This window comes from Podarcis liolepis (assembly GCF_965112155.1).
Source record: "Podarcis liolepis genome assembly, chromosome: 6".
In the NCBI taxonomy this organism is placed as follows: Eukaryota; Metazoa; Chordata; class Lepidosauria; order Squamata; family Lacertidae; genus Podarcis; species Podarcis liolepis.
Genome location: NC_139559.1, coordinates 92,412,222 through 92,432,972, shown reverse-complemented (window position 1 = coordinate 92,432,972; position 20,751 = coordinate 92,412,222). Strand labels below are relative to the sequence as shown.

The window sequence follows — 20,751 nt, the reverse complement described above, 5'->3', positions numbered from 1 at the left end:
CACATAGAAACAGCCCGTGCTACTCCTTGTTCAACACACCACAAATGGCTGCCCAGAAAAGTTTTAAAAGATAATTGTAGGGTTGCCGTATGCCAAGAATTTCCCAGACATATCTGGAATACTTTTCTGTCCGGATTTTCACTGTTTGAAATATGGTAACCTTAAGTAATTGACTTTCACACAGGGCCTCCCCAAGAGTCGACCTACAATCAGCTAGTTGTGTAATGCCAGGGCCGGCCCACACATGAGGTGACCTGAGGCAGCTGCCTTAGGCGGCAGAATCCAAGGGGGGTGGCATTGCTATGGCTGCTCCACCTGTGATCTGCTCTGGATGACTGAGAAGTAAGGAGAAGCAGCATGAAGTCTCAAGAGAAGCCACTGCCACCACCACTTTTATATGTCACAGAGAATACATTTTATGTTTTGATTTGAACCAACTAGTCAGCTCTTTGGCTGCAGGCTACTAGTCAAATAAACAATATTTTGAAACTGATCTCTGGCTAAAGTGAAGACCTGTGTAACTACAGATTATTACGCACAGTGAAAGCAGGTGTCATCAGCATTTGTTTAATCCGTTTGATCATTAACCTTTAGCTTTATTGCAAAGTGAAGCTCTTTCCTAATTACCTACAAAGTATATTACAATCCTTAAACTGCTAGTAAAGATGCTCAGTCAAAGAACCACAACCTAAGCTTTCTGTTGCTATATTAATCACAGCAGCTGCCTGGCTGCAGAGCAAACCCGAATGCTGTTCTATAACAGAAACCCTACAACTGGCATCACACTACAGCTAAAAAAACCCCCCTCTCTCCAGATAAAGTTGTCAGTCTCAGCAGACAGAGAATATTCTAAAATATGCTTGAAAGTCCTCTCTCTCTCTCTCTCTCTCTCTCTCTCTCACACACACACACACACACACACACACACACAAACGCACACACAATCAGAATCATGCACAAGGAATACTGGGGAGAGAAATAGCAGCCAGAATATATGGTGAATGTTTTCATAGGTCCAATGTCCTCACTGTGGAAGGACGTGTGGATCCAGAACTGGCCTCCACAGTCCCTTATGGACTCATTGTTAAAACCGTGTTTATGGAAGACAATCTTAATCGGCTACGAGTGATCGCCAAAGAAAGAAGAAGAAAGAAGAGGTGCTCTTTTGCAAGAATCAGCATTTAGAAGTCCAAGACAGGCCTAACACAGAGATTATTATATGGAGTTGTGCACTGGAGGGATATAAATGACCAGGCTAGGCAGAGCACGATGCAGTACACAGTGTGCTTTTCTGTTATGGATGTGGAGAAGGAAACAAATAAAAGATTTCCAGGGAAACCTTCCCCCTGCCAGCTTGAGCCCTCCCCGCTATAAACACTATTAAGAGATATAATCATATAACTCTCACCTCTTCCAATTTTCAGGACTGAAGGGTACATTCGCCAGAACGAGTTACAGGCTTCTGAACGGTGACGGCAACCCAAGATCTCTGTTCAGCAAGATAATGAGTTTTAATTCGCAGACATTCCTTTCAAAAGAAAGTTATGATATACATTTCCTTTAAGGATAGACGGAGCCATGAAAACTGCTTGTCCACAGTCAACACTTCACACAGAGCTGCTCTACGGAAGAGGTTGACTTTTAAAAACTTTGATTAGCCAGCCCTGTTTTTAATGGCTTTACCTTTTTTTGTATACACGTTGTTGTATAAAACCCTGAAATATAAATACAACAACAACAACAACAACAACAACAACAACAACAATAATTATTTATTATTTATACCCCTCCCATCTGGCTGGGTTTCCCCAGCCCCTCTGGGCGGCTTCCAACTGAATATTAAAAACAGTACAGCATCAGACATTAAAAACTTCCCTAAAGAGGGCTGCCTTCAGTTGTCTTTTAAAAGTAAAATAGTTGTTTATTACTTTGACAATTGCTGGGAGGGCGTTCCACAGGGCAGGCGCCACTACCGAGAAGGCCCTCTGTCTGGTTCCCTGTAACCTTACTTCTCGCAATGAGGGAACCACCAGAAGGCCCTCGGCGCTGGACCTCAGTGTCCGGGCAGAACGATGCGGGTGGAGACGCTCCTTCAGGTATACAGGACCGAGGCCATTTAGGGCTTTAAAGGTCAGCACCAACACTTTGAATTGTGCTCGGAAACGTACTGGGAGCCAATGCAGATCTCTCAGAACCGGTGTTATGTGGTCCCGGCGGCCACTCCCAGTCACCAGTCTAGCTGCCGCATTCTGGATTAATTGCAGTTTCCGGGTCACCTTCAAAGGTAGCCCCACGTAGAGCGCGTTGCAGTAGTCCAAGCGGGAGATAACTAGAGCATGCACCACTCTGGCGAGACAGTCCGCAGGCAGGTAGGGTCTCAGCCTGAGTACCAGGTGGAGCTGGTAGACAGCTGCCCTGGACACAGAATTAACCTGTGCCTCCATGGAGAGCTGTGAGTCGAAAATGACTCCCAGGCTGCGCACCTGGTCTTTCAGGGGCACAGTTACCCCATTCAAGACCAGGGAGTCCCCCACACCAGCCCGCCCCCTGTCCCCCAAAAACAGTACTTCTGTCCCCCAAAAACAGTACTTTACAAAATCTATTAACTGACTTAGAAGTGTGTCCTCAGTTCTTCAGCAAGCAAATAATAATAATAATAAATGTTCGGGATTTTTTGCAAGCCTGTGGGTGACCTGGGCCTTCCAAGAAGAGGCCTCTCTCCTACCTCTCCTTTCAGACAGGAGGGAATGCCTCTCCTGAGATGCTCATGCTTGCTGCGACTCAGACATCCCAACACTTAAACCCAAAGAAAGCTTTCATTCTTCAGAACTGTTATCTTACTTGTGGGTGCATCCACACAGAGCAATACATTTGCACGATCTTGGCTTGAAAGAGTTGCCAAAAGGAGGCATACATCTTAGGGACCCTGAATTTGTGGAGGGTTCACTCCTATTCTTCTAGAAAAAAGAGGTGCTGGAACTCACCACAAACACCTCCCTCATTTCCTTAGAATGGCAGTGGCGCCCACCAGGAGTGCCAACCTGGCCCCACGACCATGGGTGCCCGGGCCGTGTGTGCCATGCAGCATGCATGGCCCTGGCATCGAAATTTGTGGATGCCCAGTGCCTTCATGGGGGATTTTGTGGGTGCTTGGGCACCCAGGGCCCCAGGGAGTTGGCACCTATGGTACCCACCTGAAAGTTGGCATAACCCACCTGAGAGGTGCTGGAACTAAACTGGGGGGGGGGGGGAGCCCTGCTCCTTAACCTTTTCTTCTCTCAAGGAGAAGGCAGTGGAGTTTAGGATCAGAGTTTTTTTTTTAATGATATTTATTAAGTTTTCAAAGGAAAAAAAATACATAGATAAAAAGAATAGAAGAGAAAACAAAAATAAAAGTAACAAAAAAGAAAAATACAAAATACAGAAAAAAGATAAAAAAACATTTAAAAAGAAAACACATCAATCTTTCCATATCATATATTCATATCCTTACTTCCCTGACCTCCTCACACCTCCCCTTTTTTGTTTTCCAATTCAATTAGTTAATTCAGCAATTTCTTTCCCTCTTTGTTTTTATCTTATTCCTTTAACTTAATATAATATAACTTTGGGTTCTACCTGTTAATAATCCATTTTTCATACACCTTTATAACATTGCTGCTTAAACCACTTAACTTCATTCTGACATCATTCTAACATTCATTAATTTTGCAATATTTCTGTAAATAGTCTAGGATCAGAGTTTTCCTTCTCCTAGATGGGCTCCCTTCCCAGGTTGATAAGCCCCATCTGCCAACTCACTTCCCTCTTCCCACATGCAGAAACCACTTTCTTGACCATTGGACTGGTCTTGTCCACTCAATCTGCAGGAGCCTGTCTTTGCATGCAGAGTAAGTCCTTCACTCACTGAGGGTCTGACACACATCAGCTACCCTCACATGGTTTAGCTGGCCTGTTGAAGCCGTTCTCAGGGTGTGGCTGCTGTCACATGCTTCTAGGAGCCACAGGTGAGACCTGAGTGCAAGGTGGGAACCAAAAGTGAGCAAACTACCCCAGAAGGAGCATGGCATGTCCCCCACCAGAGGTCAACAAAAGAGGCTTAAAGACTTTCTACTACTTTTTTTTAGATTTGCCTTGAGAAACACCGACAACTGGGAAACACTGGCCTGCGAGTGCTCCAACTGGAGAATAGCCTCTACCAAAGGTGTCATGGACTTTGAAGACGCTCAAACTCAGGATAAAAGGGAGAAACGTGCTAAGAGGAAGGCATGTTTGGCAAACCCTCACCATGATCAGCTCCCACCCCGGAAACCTATGTCCCCACTGTGGAAGGATGTGTGGATCCAGAATTGGCCTCCACAGTCACTTATGGACTCAATGTTAAGACTGCGTTCATGGAAGACCATCTTACTTGGCTACGAGGGATCACAAAAGACAAAGACTGTCCCCCCTAACATCCCATAGTAATGACTACTGGGATAGAATCAGGTGCGGTTTAGTTTGTGTGCAGAGCTGTTAAATGTGGTCTCTTTAGTGACTACAACACACCAACAACTTAACTGGATTCAACATAAAAACAGACTCAGGGCCGACCTGAGATACTTTGCTGCCTGAGGAAGAAAATAAAAACACAGTGTGCTCTGCTCTTGCTCATCAGCATCACATACAATCCACCAAGAAGTAGATTGTACAAGCCCCACTGAAATGAATGTTCAATGAAAACTTCTTCATGAAGTGTGCCTCATGGGTGAAATCCCACTCTGCCTGCCCCCCTTCAGGGCAAAGGAACCCCTGAGTGTAACTCAAAAACAAAATACTGAATTGCTCCCCTCTGTAGTTATATGTGATGCCTGGATTTCATTCCACCACCACCCATAAACTCACAAGCAAAAGGACCGGCTTTGTTTACAGAGGCTGCTACAAAGAGTTGCCCTCTTTTCTCCCGATTTTATGATCCTTCTAATTTTTACAGAGAGAGAAACCTGAAATGTAACAGAGTTCAATTAGCCCAAACGCCTTGGAGGTCTGTCAAAGGGAGCGGGTAGGAACCAGCCCTAGCATAACTCAGCAATCTTGTGTTTATTTGCATGGCATCCCCCCCCCCCAGCTGGCAGAATTCCAGCACAAAGACACCCTTCTCCCACAAAGGAAAGCCAGAGGGAAGGAAAGCAAAACACACAAATCCATATATATATTTCAGGAACTGACTGGAAGGGCGCAGAGAGCAGAAGAAAGCTTCGGTCTGCGAAGACCCCTCTGAATGCTAAGCAGCCTCAAAGCGTCTCTCCACCGCGTCTCCGCGCCGCGCAGGTTTGTTTTCCAAGGCGCGATCGCGCCAGATCCGTGGATCCCAGAACAAGCAAGCTGTCTTCAGAAGGGGCGGGGTGTTAGGGGAAACCGAGGGACCATTCTCCATAGGGAGGGGGGTGGCGGTGGAGTGTCACTCCAGCCGACAAAACGAAAGACCGCGGCAGCTGGAGATAGGTGGAAACGCGCCGCGAGTCTCCACGCAAAAGGGAGGCAGCGAGGACGGGTCGGTCCCCCAACCCTGCCACTACACAAACACACCACACAAACACACACTGTGCAAGCCCTTCGCGCCGTTTTGCAAGGAAATGCCCTTCGGACTTCCCTTCCCCTCGTGTCACAAAGCCCAGAGTGCCGCCACTTTGCTGCAGATTCCCTCCGGCAGATCTTTCAGAGGGGCAGGGGCGCAACAGAGGAAAAATACACAGACACACACATGCACCCAGGCGAGCGTGGATTCCAGAGCAACTTACCTGGGAGGCGTCTCTGTTTTGGCTGGATGGGCCGATTGCCTATCCTGCGAGGGTCTGAGCACCCCTGGTTCCAGCAGGCAAGGCAGTGGCGGGTGGAAAGTGTGTAGACTGGCAGCAGAGGCGGCGGGAGCGCAGCGGCGCGGGCAGGAGGGAGGTGGCGCACCACGCGCCCTCAAGCTCTCGCCGAGGCGCGTCTGGCGTGCTTCCTGGCCGGGCTCTCCAAAAGCGTGTGCTGGATCCCCCCCTGCTGCAGGGGGCGCCGATGCTTCATGCTCTGCCGAGGGGAGTGGGACCCCCCCCTTCCTCCGCCCACGCGCACTGCGAGAAGCCAGGCGGAGAGACGAGCATGCGAATGGGGGGAGTAAATGTGGGGTGCGATCAGCGGGAGCCACAATCTCAATCTGCTGGGATGACTTCCCCGAGGCCGCGGTTTTCAGCCAGCTCCGAACAGTCCCGTTTAGAGAGCAAAATCACTGAAGTTCGCTGAAACAAGGCAACGTTTAAAAAGACGTTTTGAAAAGGAAAGAAGGAAAGAAAGCTAAGCGGTTTGCGTTTTCCCAGGCTGGGCTTCAGGGACCTCGCCAGCCGCTCTGTTTGAGCACAGCTCAGCTGGGCAAAGAGGGCAGAAGGCGCTGCAGAGAATCTCCCCACCTCCCCCCCAAAAAAGCTGCAGCATCTGCTTAAACACACACACACGGAAACTTCGAGTTCTGCTCCGACTCGGTGACTGAGAAGCATCCGAAGGGTGGAGCCTCTGGAGGGAAGGAGGCCCCGAGAGATTTCGCTTGAGCTGCGGAGCAGAAGAGCGAAAGGAAAGAGAGCGGGAGCTACGAGCCCATTTTCCCCAACAGGTTGCAGGTTGCCAACTCCCCTCTGGAGTCCGTTTAAAAGTCGACAGATGCTGCCAGCGCCCGCTGAATACGATTAACCAGGCAGCTCCGGCCCTCCCTTTGGCTGCTCTCCGTGGTGCTGAAAGCTCTCCAGTAGCTCGTTATTGGGGATAAAATCCTTTTCTAACCTCATTAGTCGGCGCTCATCAGCGGCGCGCATCCTGATCCTTCGCCTCAATCATCGCAAATGAAGCTTTACGTCCGCTTGGCCGGGTTTTAATTATTATTTTTCTGACCTTTTGCCTGGACCAAAATAAACGGATTTTCTTATTAACAGGATAAAGACAATGCGAGAAAGCGAAAGAAAAGCTGGCTGCTTTGAGTCTGTGCATCCGCTACGTGCCTATAGGATCGCGCATGTTTCTTTGAAATCAAAATGCCCCATCTTTTTTCTGGCTGCGCACCCAACAGCGGGTCACTAGTGTGCGTCAAGTATCTTTTTTCAGGGGGCGGCGGAGGAAAAGCAGAGAGAAGCAGTGACCCAGTGCCTGCCGTTTGGCTCAGATACCATGGAACGCTCCCAAAAGGATGCCATAGGAAAGATTAAGTGAACAAATGAAAACTTGTCATAGTATTAAAAGAGAGAGATTAGTACGTGCACTCGCAACTCTATTATCCTCTTGCCAAATATATCAGACTTTTTGAGCATATTAAATCTGCACACCAAAGCCTGCTATTTTCTGCTTAAATCTCTATCTATGGAATAGACTACATCCCTGGTATCCCTCAAAGGTCCCTCGTGCTGTGAAAAGCCCCATCCAATCAGAATGCTTTGATTCCCCAATAAGGCAGGGTGAAAAAGCATGGCTACAGACCTCCTTTGTTTATTCCTTCCTTTCTAGTGGTGGCTGACACTATCCAAAGAGTTTGGGCTGGTAAAATAGGGCATTATCCCCACAGTACCGCTGTGGCATCTAAAGCCATCTAATACTGGCCTCTTCTCAATTCCCCAGTCCAGGGACCCAGAGCACTGGTTCCAAGTCTATCTCAGCACTGTCTACTTTAGGCATTCCTTGAAACACAGTGGGCTGAAGTGAGCCCAACAGCCATGTAATTCGCTGTAATTCGCTCTACGCGGGGCTGCCCTTGAAGCTGTCCCGGAAACTCCAGCGGGTGCAGAATGCTGCAGCGAGGCTCCTCACGGGGTCTCTGCCATAGGAACATATTCACCCAGTGCTTTTCCAGCTGCACTGGCTCCCGGTGGAGTACAGGGTCAGATTTAAGGTGCTGCTTTTGACCTTTAAAGCCCTTCACGGCCTAGGACCCTCGTACCTACGGGACTGCCTCTCCCGGTATGTCCCACGGAGGACCTTAACATCCATAAATAGCAACACCCTAGTGGTCCCAGGCCCTAAGGAAGTTAGATTGGCTTCAATCAGAGCCAGGGCCTTTTCAACTCTGGCTCCGACCTGGTGGAACGCTCTGTCCCATGAGACCAGGGCCCTGCAGGATCTGATTTCTTTCCACAGGGCCTGTAAGACAGAGTTGTTCCACCTGGCCTTTGGCTTGGAGCCAGTTTGATTCCCTCCCCCTCTTTCTTTTTTCTTTTCCTTTCTCCTCCTGCGAGGAGGCTACATTTTAATATTTTAATGCTTCAATATTTTAATGTTGTATTTTCATTTTGTTTTTAAGTTGTATTCATTCAACTTGTTTTTATTATTGCTTGTTAGCCGCCCTGAGCCCGGCCTTGGCTGGGGAGGGCGGGGTATAAATAAAAATTATTATTATTATTATTATTATTATTATTATTATTATTATTTGCTGGTGGTTTTCCAGGTGTTTGATAGCAGCCTGTTTCTACAGTTCCTAACAGGGAGCAAAAACAGGTATTTTTTAATCTAGCTTCTAGTGGGCTCAATTGTCCCTAGTGGGCTAAGTTTGGCTCAGCGTGCCATAAAGTGCAAGTCTGGTCTATTTTGATTGGTAGTAGTTCTCCCAAGTCTCAAGCAATATACTTTCCTACCCCTACAATGTGAGGTGCCAGCAGTTTAATGTCCGTACGCCAAGAATCTATAGTGCTTGTGACCCTTGTAAATAGCCTTCCAGCCACTTTTAGGCCTATAATTCTGAAAGACCATCATAAAGCTTGAAGGCTCCTGAAACAGGCACACAAAATGGAAAAGCACCGGCCATGCCAGATAGTAGCTCAAGATCACCAAAAGGGAGCTAACAGCACAATCGCTTCTTTCCTTGATACAAAGGCAATGCTGCACATTAAGTTGGGCAGCTGGGCAATTCTTCTGGCTGAGACTGAAATCATGCCAGAGGAATGATAAATAGTTGCTGGGTACTGGCTCATTAACTCTGCCCTTTTGCTAAGGCAGAGTGGGAGAGGAGCTTCTCCAGAGAAATTCCAGGAACGACCACCGTCCATTTGACATCATAGCTAGAAGCTCAGCCTGCACACAACTGACAACCAGCTAACTAGGAAGAGTTATTTTCACCTGAATTATGTCTGCCTCGTTCACTAGCATCTTTTAATTTCTTTGGAGGCAGTGGAAGCAGAGAGGCTAACACACACCATAGCTTAAAGTCCCCTCCTTCCAGCCACTGGTTCTGCCGCACTGAGGGGGAGCCGCAGAGCATTGCAACTATGACATAGTGAATTGAGCAGAATGGAAGTCCAGAGGCGGGAGGGCACCAAATTTTGGCTTCACACAAAGTGCCACTGAAATGTGAAAGACCAAGGCCTGCCCATGCCAGCTCTTTGGCAAGGCAGGAAAAATGGGAAGCCATGATCCCCTAAAGCAGTGTGGTTTTCAACCAGTGTACCAAGGCACCCTGGGGTGCCTTGAATGATGATCAGAGGTGCCATGGGCAACACTGGCCTCTGCCCCTCTTTCCTTCCCTCCCGCCTCTGATGCCCTCTCGCATCTCTCCCTCCCAAGGCTTGCACAGCTGTTTGTTGCAGCAGCCCTGGGCACAAGCTCCACAGGCAAATGGCGCCTCTGGGGCTGGTCAGAGGGTGCTGGTTGCCAGGAGTTGAGGCAGTCTCTGAGTAAGCAAGCAAGTAGGCGAGGGAGCCCAGCTGACCAGTCTGTTAGCTGTTGGGAATGGACAGACAAGTCCCAGGCCCCTGTGGGGCAGTTTGAGGAAGCACCTCTCTTTGAGGTGGGCAGCTCAGAGACCAGGGGTGGCGGCAGCGGCTGCCCAGAGGACTCCCAAGGAGAGGGGAGAGGAGGCCAAGGGAACACTCCGCATGGGCGGGTGTTCAAAAAAGGGTGAGAGGCTGCCAGCTCTGCAGGCAAGGGGTGACATAACTGGGCTCCTGAGCCCCATGGGGGTGCCGCAGAAAGAATGTAGTTGATCAAGGGGGCCATGGACTCAGAAAGGTTGAAAACCTCTGCCTAAATAATTGTGTATGGGGAGAAGCAGCACATTTCCAGAAGGGCAGGAAAAAACACCTGAGCCACTATCTGGGACACCCACATATAATCATAACCCCTGTTATCCTAATGGAACCACGATATCCCCCAAACCCAAGCAAGTGTAACCTAAACCAGGCATAGGCAAACTTGGCCCTCCAGATGTTTTTGGACTACAACTCCCATCATCCCTAGCTAGCAGGACCAGTGGTCAGGGATGATGGGAATTGTGGTCTCAAAACATCTGGAGGGCTGAGTTTGCCTAGGCCTGACCCAAACTCTCAGCATCACTAAATGAAATTGGTCCACAACCAATCAACTACAGTGGTACCTCGGGTTACAGACACTTCAGGTTACAGACTCCACTAACCCAGAAATAGTACCTTGGGTTAAGAACTTTGCTTCAGGATGAGAACAGAAATCACGCGGCGGTGGCGTGGTGGCAGCAGGAGGCCCCATTAGCTAAAGTGGTACCTTGGGTTAAGAACAGTTTCAGATTAAGAACGGACCTCCAGAACGAATGAAGTTCTTAACCCGAGGTACCACTGTATAGCCTTAGTTGATTGGTTAGGTAAAGGTAAAGGGACCCCTAACCATTAAGTGCAGTCGTGGCCGACTCTGGGGTTGCGGCGCTCATCTCACTTTATTGGCCGAGGGAGCCAGTGTACAGCTTCTGCGTCATGTGGCCTACCTGACTAAGCCGCTTTTGGCAAACCAGAGCAAACGCCGTTTACCTTCCTGCCGGAGTGGTACCTATTTATCTACTTGCACTTTGACATGCTTTCGAACTGCTAGGTTGGCAGGAGCAGGGACCGAGCAACGGGAGCTCACCCTGTCGTGGGGATTCAAACTGCCAACCTTCTGATCGGCAAGTCCTAGGCTCTGTGGTTTAACCCACAGCGCCACCCCAGTTTTATTCAGTGAGGCTGAGAGTTTACGCTACATTTGTTGACTGATCTCATTTAAAGCCTACAGCTATATTTAGAACGCACCTTTCATAAGGCTGAGTCATCTCAGGAGTAATGAATGGGCATATGTTGGCAGCATAATCCATTCCTAATATTTTGCTAGCCTTACATGCCATTTGGCACCTCTAGATATGTTTAAAAATGCTGTCTAGTTGTAGTTCCTCACAGTTTAGCATTCCTCTATCCTCCTCTCCTTCGCAGTTTCAAATGGTTTAGCTAACACTTGTATCTTCTACTGCCAAGAAGGCAGTCTGTGCGCGGGGGGGGGGGGGAGCACATGATGATAACCAGGACATATTTCATCATTTTTACTCCTAAAAGCCATAGGATCTCATTCTCAGCTGCTCAGGCACTTGCAGAGATATTTCCTACCAGTCAAAGCGAGTGCCAGAAAAACACAGAGAACTACTAAATCAGGATGACAGCAGTTCATAGCTGCTTTATGCTGGTGTGAAGAACTACAGAAAATGCAGGGTAATAAAGAATTAGAAGAACTAAAGTTTTTGAGGGTAGCTGTCTTTTAAAAATTGGCTGGCATTCCGTGTACTTGTAGAGAGATTTCTTTTAAGAACAGGAAAGGAGGAGTGTGTTCATCTGAGATTTTGCACATGCACACACATACACACAGAAGACCAGAGAAATAATGGAAGAACTGCAGACAACATAACAAAATCTGACTTACATAGACACAACAGCTGCCAATAGCCAGCCAGCTTTTTGGTCGCTTATGGTGGGCTATTGGCACATTTCATATCTGTATAAATTTTAGAATGCTTTAATTTTGCACTCAGATAAAGGCTGCAATTCTGTGCATAGCTGATATGGAGAAAGTAGACCCCCAGTCACTTATTTCTGAGCAAACATGGTTAAGACTGAACTGCAAGGGGCTTGAACCTTTGGCTGGCTCAGGCCCTGCATCAAAGGTCATCTTCTCATCAAAGGTCCCACATCAAAGGTCATCTTCTCATCACCCCTGACCACTAGCCATGCTGGCTGGAGCTGATGAAGGCTGGAGTCCAGGAATGTCAGGAGGTTCACAGGTTCCCCACCCTAAATAAATGCATGAGTCAATATGCTCATTAGCTAAAATGTTAATACTTGACCAGAATGGAATGTTTAAATTATTCTCCCAGAAGCTGCCAGTCTCTCTATGGATCTCTGAAGTTTTCCAAGGTGGCTGGTTATACCATATTCTGCATTTCATTCTGCTAGCAATATCCTAAACAATAAATAAAAGAATTTGGGCTTTTGTTTATTGACAGGCATTTATTTCCATTAGTTGTTTATCTACTTCATCTTAAGAATCCTGCTGCAGGACAGCAACCCGATTTAAGATTTTCTGCAGCCTAAAACAGCTGCTGGAGGGGGTGGGATGGGGGAATCGAAGCTGCTGGGATCCACACACACCTACTAGGGAGAAAGTCTCACTTCAGTGTAATCTTATAAAGATGAAGGGGGAAGGATTCAGTGCAGCCGTCCTCCTTAGCATAAGAGCTTCATGGCAATAAATGGAAGCTGCCTGCTAGCAGCGTGTGGTTGACAACAGTACCCTTGAAATGCTTTCTTTATCCTGCTGAATAACCATCTAAGACTGAACCCAGCGGGACTTACTTCTGCGTAAACATGCACAGGATCAGGCTGCAATGCAAACAGAGTATTTCCACCCTCAAACTGTTATGTACTGAAGTTCTCACCCTGGGCCAGCAGGGGGATACTGTAGATAGTTCAGGTCCACATATGCAAATAAGGGATCGAAAGTGACGCTCAGTGATTGGATAGTTACAGAAAATGGTTACTGTTGCATTCTACTGGAGCTCTATATAAGCAGGCTGGCTGAACCCTTCAGTTCAGTTCTGTTCTGGCCTGTGAATAAACAAGAGCTGTCTGAAGAATCGCTGTGCTGTCTGATATGTTCACCCACAACTTAACACAAACCATTTTAATTTTGTTTGTTTGTTTGTTTGTTTGTTTGTTTGAAGGAATTGTTATCCTTCATTTGGGCTAGAAAGTAGATTTAATTGTTAAATTGCTGTATGGTTTCATTTAGTATCTCTTTATTGCATTTATATCCCACCTTTACTTCAAGGAGCTCGTGTGTGTGGTTCTATTCCTCCCCATTTTCCTCTCGCAGCAACCCTGTGAGGTAAGTAAAGCTTGTGACTTACCCAAGGTCACCTAGTGAGTTTCATGGCTGATCAGGGATTTGAAACCTGATGTCCCAGGTCCTAACCCAACACGACACCACATTAGATCTTCCTTATTTTCTCTTCAGCTCTGCCAAGATCTGCACTGCACAACTTTGGGGAAACAAGGACAAAACCATAATGCCAAATCTAACAAACTGGTTGAAGGAGGCCCTGGGCCCTCCCTGTTGGTGAAAATTATCTCAGGGTGGAACTGCACTGTTGGGATCAAGCCTTTATCAGGAGAAACTGGCCACTCTCCAGGCACCCAGCTTGATCTCCGGTTGACCTCCCTGTCTGCATTCCCCGGCAGGATACAGGCTAGGTCGCGATAGGCGATCCTTCTCAGCGTGAGAACACCCCCCCTCTTTCCTGCCCCCCAGGCAGGGGAAAGAGATAGACAGAAACGTATTTACATGCCTTTATTTCTGTCTTTGCAGCGTTACAGAAAACACGTCTGGTCTCTTCAAACTCCAACAGCCGAGAGACAAACTCCTCCTGTACTTCCTGTACAGCTCATATTACACTCTGAGCTAATTCCGGTGCTTCGCACTGTGAATAGACTGTCCCTCTGTTTCCCACGGTACAGTCCCAACATTCCCATTATGTTTTGCTTTCAAGCTAGCAGTAGCTCGCGGCCGCATGGCTTCTATATCGTAACATGCACCTCATGTCAACCAACAGGTCTTTGGCAGACAAGTATTTGCTGGCCAGCAGAAAATGCAGAGAGTATTTCACATCAGAAAGGGCTGTTTAACCCTTCCCGTGCCCAGTGATTCTCCCCCAAAATACCTCCACCAGTCCAGATCCTTCCCCCATCCCACCCAATTTTAGATTGTATGTGCATTTCCGCTCATAAACACACATTTGGAACTCTGCAAAGGTGAGGCAGCTGGGGGGAGGATTTCCTCTGTTGCTTTGAAAGTCTCAGACATATTCAAGTGTAATGCAAATATTAACAGGAGTTTCTCACCCAGAGTTTTAGGCACACGGTGGCCATGATCCAGCTCAGAGTTATGAATCCCAAACCCCCTTTTAGTCCCCCTAACGGGACTAAAAATGTGCATACCTGTCTAGTGAGCTGGGATGTTTCCTGCCTGCTTAGGGACAACAAATCACCGGTTGAGAGATATACAGTGGTACCTCGGGTTACCTATGCTTCAGGTTACATATGCTTCAGGTTACAGACTCCACTAACCCAGAAATATTACCTCGGGTTAAGAACTTTGCTGCAGGATGAGAACAGAAATCGTGCTCCAGCAGCACGGCGGCAGCGGGAGTCCCCATTAGCTAAAGTGGTGCTTTAGGTTAAGAACAGTTTCAGGTTAAGAACGGACCTCCGGAACGAATTAAGTACATAACCAGAGGTACCACTGTACCTTCAAGCATTCTCTTCCCTTCAGCTCTTGCGTTGTGCTATCCACAATTCTTTGCCGTCAAAGTCTATTCACTACCTTCCACCTCAGTAAGACGTGAATGAGATACACAGCCAAGTGGAGTCAAGAATTTTAAGGCCTGGGTGCTGATTCTTCCAAGGCAGCCTCTCTACTCCATGGCTTTCAATATTAAGCTACAGATACTTAGAGTGGAGGCATAGAATGAAGAGCCTTAAGTAACTGGTTTGATCCAGACCTGACCACTTACAATGAAGCTGAGTTGGTGCTTTTTTCCTGGGGTGGGGGACTTCCGATCCCGTCTTGATTCTCATGCATCACGTATACCTTGAGAGGGAAACGTGTGTTTCTTTCCCCCGCTAACGAACACAGGCCTTAATATTTGATGAACGAAGAAGCTCTTTCCAGATCTTAGAAGGATGAGGTTAGGTTATAGAAGTGTCTTTGCCAGAGGGATGGCAAAGCAGCCTCTCTTAATGGTGTGTAGCTGCCAAGAGAGGCATCCTCAAGCAGAATGGCATGGAATTCAGGGATGCACCAACCAAAGAGATGGGGACCCTAAATCAGCAAAGCATAATTATTCTCAAAACACCTCCCCACTTCCCACAGTCAATTTTTTTTAAGAGAGGCTTCACTTCTCACTGTTTATAGTTCCACCTTCGTTCCAGGGTCACCAGTTGTCAAAAAAGGGGGAAAGGATAATTGCAACTCCATTTGAACATAATGCCCTGAGTCCCTTGGAGGTGTCATGGAAGGGGTGGTCAGACCCTGAGGAACCATAGTAACGTGGAATCATAGAGTTGGACAGACCCTGAGGGTCATCTGGTCCAAATCCCTGTGATGCAGGAATCTCAACACGCCATCCATCGTCCAATCTGATACCATACCGGACCCTGCTTAGCTTTGCAAATATGCTAGCAGTTTTATTGCATGGAGTCTGGGAGGGTCCCAGTGTGGTGGGGGTAAGGTAAAGGTAAAGGGACCCCTGACCATTAGGTCCAGTCGTGGCCGACTCTGGGGTTGCAGCACTCATCTTGCTTTATTAGCCGAGGGAGCCGGCGTACAGCTTCCGGGTCATGTGGCCAGCATGACTAAGCCACTTCTGGCGAACCAGAGCAGCGCATAGAAACACCATTTACCTTCCCGCTGGAGTGGTACCTATTTATCTACTTGCACTTTGATGTGCTTTTGAACTGCTAGGTTGGCAGGAGCTGGGACCGAGCAACAGGAGCTCACCCCGTCACGGGGATTCAAACCGCCGACCTTCTGATCGGCAAGTTCTAGGCTCTGCAAACCCCAAAAGATGTCTGATCACAGGGAGGCTTCCAGCCACCCTCTGAAGGAGGCTCAGGCAAACTCTCAGAAATGTCGCCCATTACCCCACTTTCAGACACTCCCCTCAGCTTTTTCAGCCATAGAGCTGGGAGTAAATCTGAGCCCAAGCTGGCACCCATTCCACCTCCATCACTTGGGACACAGAGATCACAGTATGCACAAGCCTCACCTGGTCTGCTCACTAAAAGGAGTGCCCATTTGCTTGCACAAGCTCAGGACTCCAGCCACTAATAATAATACTAATTTATTATTTATACCCCGCCCATCTGGCTGGGTTTCCCCAGCCACTCAGGGCGGCTTCCAACAAAACACTAAAATACAATAACCTATTAAACATTAAAAGCTTCCCTCAACAGGGCTGCCTTCAGATGTCTTCTAAAAGTCGGGTAGTTGTTTTTCTCTTTGACATCTGCTGGGAGGGCGTTCCACAGGGCGGGTGCCACTAACAAGAAGGCCCTCTGCCTGGTTCCCTGTAACCTCATTTTCTTGCAGGGAGGGAACTGCCAGAAGGCCTTCGGCACTGGACCTCAGTGTCCAGGCTGAACGATGGGGGTGGAGACTGAGGCCATTTAGGGCTTTAAAGGTCAGCACCAACACTTTGAATTGTGCTCAGAAACGTACTGGGAGCCAGTGTAGGTCTGCGCCCGCCTGACCCATCAAATGGAAGGTGCAGGGTCTTGTTGGGTCAGCATCTTAGCTCATGCGTAGCCATGTCTTTGATCTCTCATGTAACCAACCACCTGAACCTTGCAACCAATGACTGTTCTAATCTGAAAACAAAATCCATTGGCAAAACCTGAGCCATGAGCTTCTGTTCCTCATCAGGCAGAGACAGCATAAGAAGAGATCGGGACCAGAAGCCTATCCAAACCAGTTCCCCCAACGGCCAGTCAGATACCTCCAACGAAGCCCATAAGTGCAAGAGGCCTCTCCCACTCTTGACCCCAGCTATTGGTATGTCAGGGATGTGGCTGAATCGAACACCTGGGAAGATTCTGACTTTAGAGATGAAAGAAGAGGGAGTCTTACTCGGGAGACGAGGGATTGCAGCCACAGACAGAGTAGGAGTAGGTTAGTTCAGCCCCCCTTCATCAAGAGTTCCCAGAATCGGAAAGCTCGCAGGCAAAGGGAGGGGAGGAGATAGATGACATTGAGGGAGTTGCTATGCAACCAGGAGGGAGACAGTATTTAGAGGATCTTTGTTTGATAGCGGGGGGACGACAACCAGAAGAGCTGAAAGGGTTAAAATGCAATGGAAGAGAGGACGGACTGGACTTTGGCGCCCTTCATGCTGCAAAAGGGGTGGAGACTCAGAGTGACCAACTTGTAGCTAAGAGCGGCAGGCTCAGAGCCGCGTTCTGGATGTTAATTGTAAATAAACATACCATAAAACTGCCAGAGGCTTATAAATTCTTATCAAGGCTTGCATGCCTGCCTGAGATCATTACACAATATGAGCACCATCCAAAAACGTATACATCTGGAAATTACAAGCTGGGTTCTATGGGACTCCTAGGTAGGGATGGCTGAATATGTCCACTTCAGTTCCACTCTATTTTCTCATTCCCCCACCAGTTCAGTATTAAGTTCTGCTCTCCACATTTCCACATTAGTTTGCATTAAACAAAAAATAAAGCCCTCATGAAAATTCATCAGCATTTTATTATTTGTTTATTTTATAGCACCTTATCCTCAAAGGAGTTTGAGGTGGTGTGCATGTTAGTGTAATTTTCCTAATATTTTTGCAAAGCAATTTCCTGTAATATAATGCATTTTATATGTTGGTTTCCTTACTATATGCATTCACATGCACACTTATTCTAGGTATTTGCATTTTTGGACAGATTACTTGGTTGGAGAAATGCACTGCAAAATTCAGAAAAGCGCAAATTCGGCAGGATGGCCACGCTTTGATATGCTTTTGGAAAATGCAAATGAGATAAATCTGCCTTTAAATGAGAATGGAATCAGATTTATTCCCCCATCACTAACCCTAGATAACCCAATTCCTTCTCAGCCTTTCAGGCTGGAGACAGGTAAGGCTGAAGGGAGCTTGAAACAGGGATTTCTGCTCATGCACATCAAACAGCAGCCCCTGTTTCAAACTACCTTTACTTCTCTTGAAAAATGCTTACCTGAGAACGAATAGAATTCCTTTTTTCTCTCTTTACAAAAAGAAGGTGCTCATTCACGAACTGGTTTGCATCTTGTCATCTTGTCAGGATCTCTTCTCGACTCTTGGTCACTGGGGTGGAATCAAATATTGATTTCTAATCACCCACTTCGCTGCTAAGTCATCTCCCTCTTCTCCCACCAGAAACTCCTCTCTCCACCTAACAAGCGTCACTGGAAATTTGCCAAGTCACTCTTTCTTCCCCCTCCTGTACATGATTTCCCCCACACTCTCTTCCTCCTGCATCACAGGAAATAAATAGCATGCCCTTTCCTAAAACTCTGTGTGTCTATTTCAGAATTCATAAACGCACCCCCTCTCTGGAAACCACAAAAGTGTCACATTTAGATTGCCCCACAGAAAGGTTCTGCAGAGGAAAAGATATTGGTTGATTTTTCTTTAGAAGTAACTGTTTGGCCTAGTAAGGAATGCAATACACAATCTTCTAAGCCAGGGGTCAGTAAACTTTTCCAGCAGGGGGGCAGTCCACTTGTTTATATTTGGACAGCTTTTCTGCTGTACTTTATTGTAAGGAGAAAAATAATCATTTCCTTAATAACAATTTAAACAGTTTATTTAACTAAAACAATAACATTATAGCATATGTATATGTTAACTGATGTGGTTAAACAATTAAAAAAACCCTCAAAACTTAAAACAAATCCTTATTTCCTGATGAATAGCCTTTGGACTATGCAGGGGTCAGCAGGGGGCCGGTCCACTGTCCCTCAGACCTTGTGGGGGGCCAGACTATATTTTTTTTGGGGGGGGATAAAATGAACAAATTCCTATGCCCCACAAATAACCCAGAGATGCATTTTAAATAAAAGCACACATTCTACTCATGTAAAAACACCAGGCAGGCCCCACAAATAACCCAGAGATACATTTTGAATAAAAGGACACATTCTACTCATGTAAAAACATGCTGATTCCCGGACCATCCATGGGCCAGATTTAGAAGGTAATTGGGCCGGATCCCCCCTTAGTTTGCCTACCCATGTTCTAAGCTAAGTCAGTAACCTGGGTAACCCACACCCAAATTTCAGATGAATCTGCCATTCATTTGGCAGCCTTGGACAAATTGCTTCTCTTACCTCCTCCATTCCCTAATTGGCCTGTCTCAAGGAGGAGACATTCTTCCATCTTTAATATAACGTGGGGAAAGGGTACCACTTGCAGCATGGAAGCTGTGGACTTCCTAGATTAACTGATACAGAATTGCTATGCTTCCCATCTCACAGCTGTTTCTTGCAAGTTTTTGCTTGTTTGTTTGCTTAAACTTGTTAACATCCCCAATGTCTGATAAGGACGGCAGAGGGGTTGGAATAATTGACCCCACTCTGCACAGTCCCTTTCCCATTGTGCCACTTTGTACCAAAAGCAGAATTAATCAAATATTCCAAAGTGCTGAGTTATGAGGGCAAGATGTCACTTTGTATATGAATCCAAAGAGCTGCCGGACTTAAGGTTGTACTATGAAGCTGCATCCTTCTGCTGGATGAAAGACTGGTTTTTGCTAGAAAACACTGATGTCCTAGATCTGGAAGGGTTTAACAATGCTTTTGGGTGGCATGCATATTTGTGGTACGACAAGATAAAGTTTCATAAATTGTTTAAAAACCATATTGTCAGGAAAGCTTTATTCATTGTCTGGACAAAATATAAGGACTTACTTGAAAGTAAGACCCCGAGGTGGTTATCACCGGCGGAGGCTAAGGCCATAAAACTACTTAACATGGAGGGTGGCTGGGTAAAATATTGTGAGATAATAGAAAGAGTTGGTGATACTTGGAGGCTGCAGAGTTTTGAAAAATTGAAAGGAAAGGTGCGAGACTGGTTTCACTATGCCCAAATTCTAGAGGTCTTTAAAAAGGACAAAAAAACTGGTTTCCAGGTGGAAAAATCGAAATTAGAGACAGAACTACTTGAACCTAAGACGAAAGTGCTTTCAAGAATGTACAACTTGTTGCTTAAATGGAACACTCAAGAGGAGACAGTTAAATCAGCCATGATAAAATGGGCACAGGACATTGGGTACAACATTATGTTTGAAGACTGGGAAAGGTTATGGACCACCGGTATGAAATTTACGGCATGTAATGCCTTAAAAGAAAACATTATGAAAATGATATACAGGTGGTACATGACCCCAGTCAAACTTGCAAAGATATATCATCTATCTGATAATAAATGTTGGAAATGTAAGGAGGCTGAAGGAACATTCTTTCACCTCTGGTGGACATGCCCGAGGGTGAAGGCCTTTTGGGAAATGATTTATAATGAGTTGAAAAAGGTATTTAAGTATACCTTTCAGAAGAAACCAGAGGCCTTCCTCCTGGGCATTGTAGGCCAGAGAGTAACAAGGAAAGATAGAACTTTCTTTTTATATGCAACTACAGCAGCAAGAATACTCATAGCCAAATATTGGAAGGCACAGGAGTTACCCACGCTGGAAGAGTGGCACACGCAACTGATGGACTATATGGAATTAGCCGAAATGACTGGCAGAATCCGAGACCTGGGAGAAGAGGCAGTAGAAGAGGACTGGAAAAAATTTAAGGAATATCTACAAAAACATTATAAGTTATATGAATGTTGAGAATTTGCTAAATTTTGGGAAAAACATGCTTCCGTATTGAGATTTGAAAATGATGGAAACT

The 20,751-nt window shown here is 46.7% G+C and overlaps 2 protein-coding genes across 2 annotated transcripts in view; one reads left to right on the top strand and one right to left on the bottom strand.

The window, feature by feature from the left end:
- Window positions 1-6,164, bottom strand: part of FAM163A (family with sequence similarity 163 member A) — a 102,493-nt gene extending 96,329 nt beyond the window's left edge. The window contains exon 1 of the mRNA XM_083507269.1: window positions 5,781-6,164. The gene's annotated coding sequence lies outside the window, so the exon portion shown is untranslated. The remainder of the gene's footprint in view (window positions 1-5,780) is intronic.
- Window positions 1-20,751, top strand: part of LOC310708593 (podocin-like) — a 671,219-nt gene that overhangs the window by 552,832 nt on the left and 97,636 nt on the right. The gene's annotated exons all lie outside the window — the stretch shown is intronic.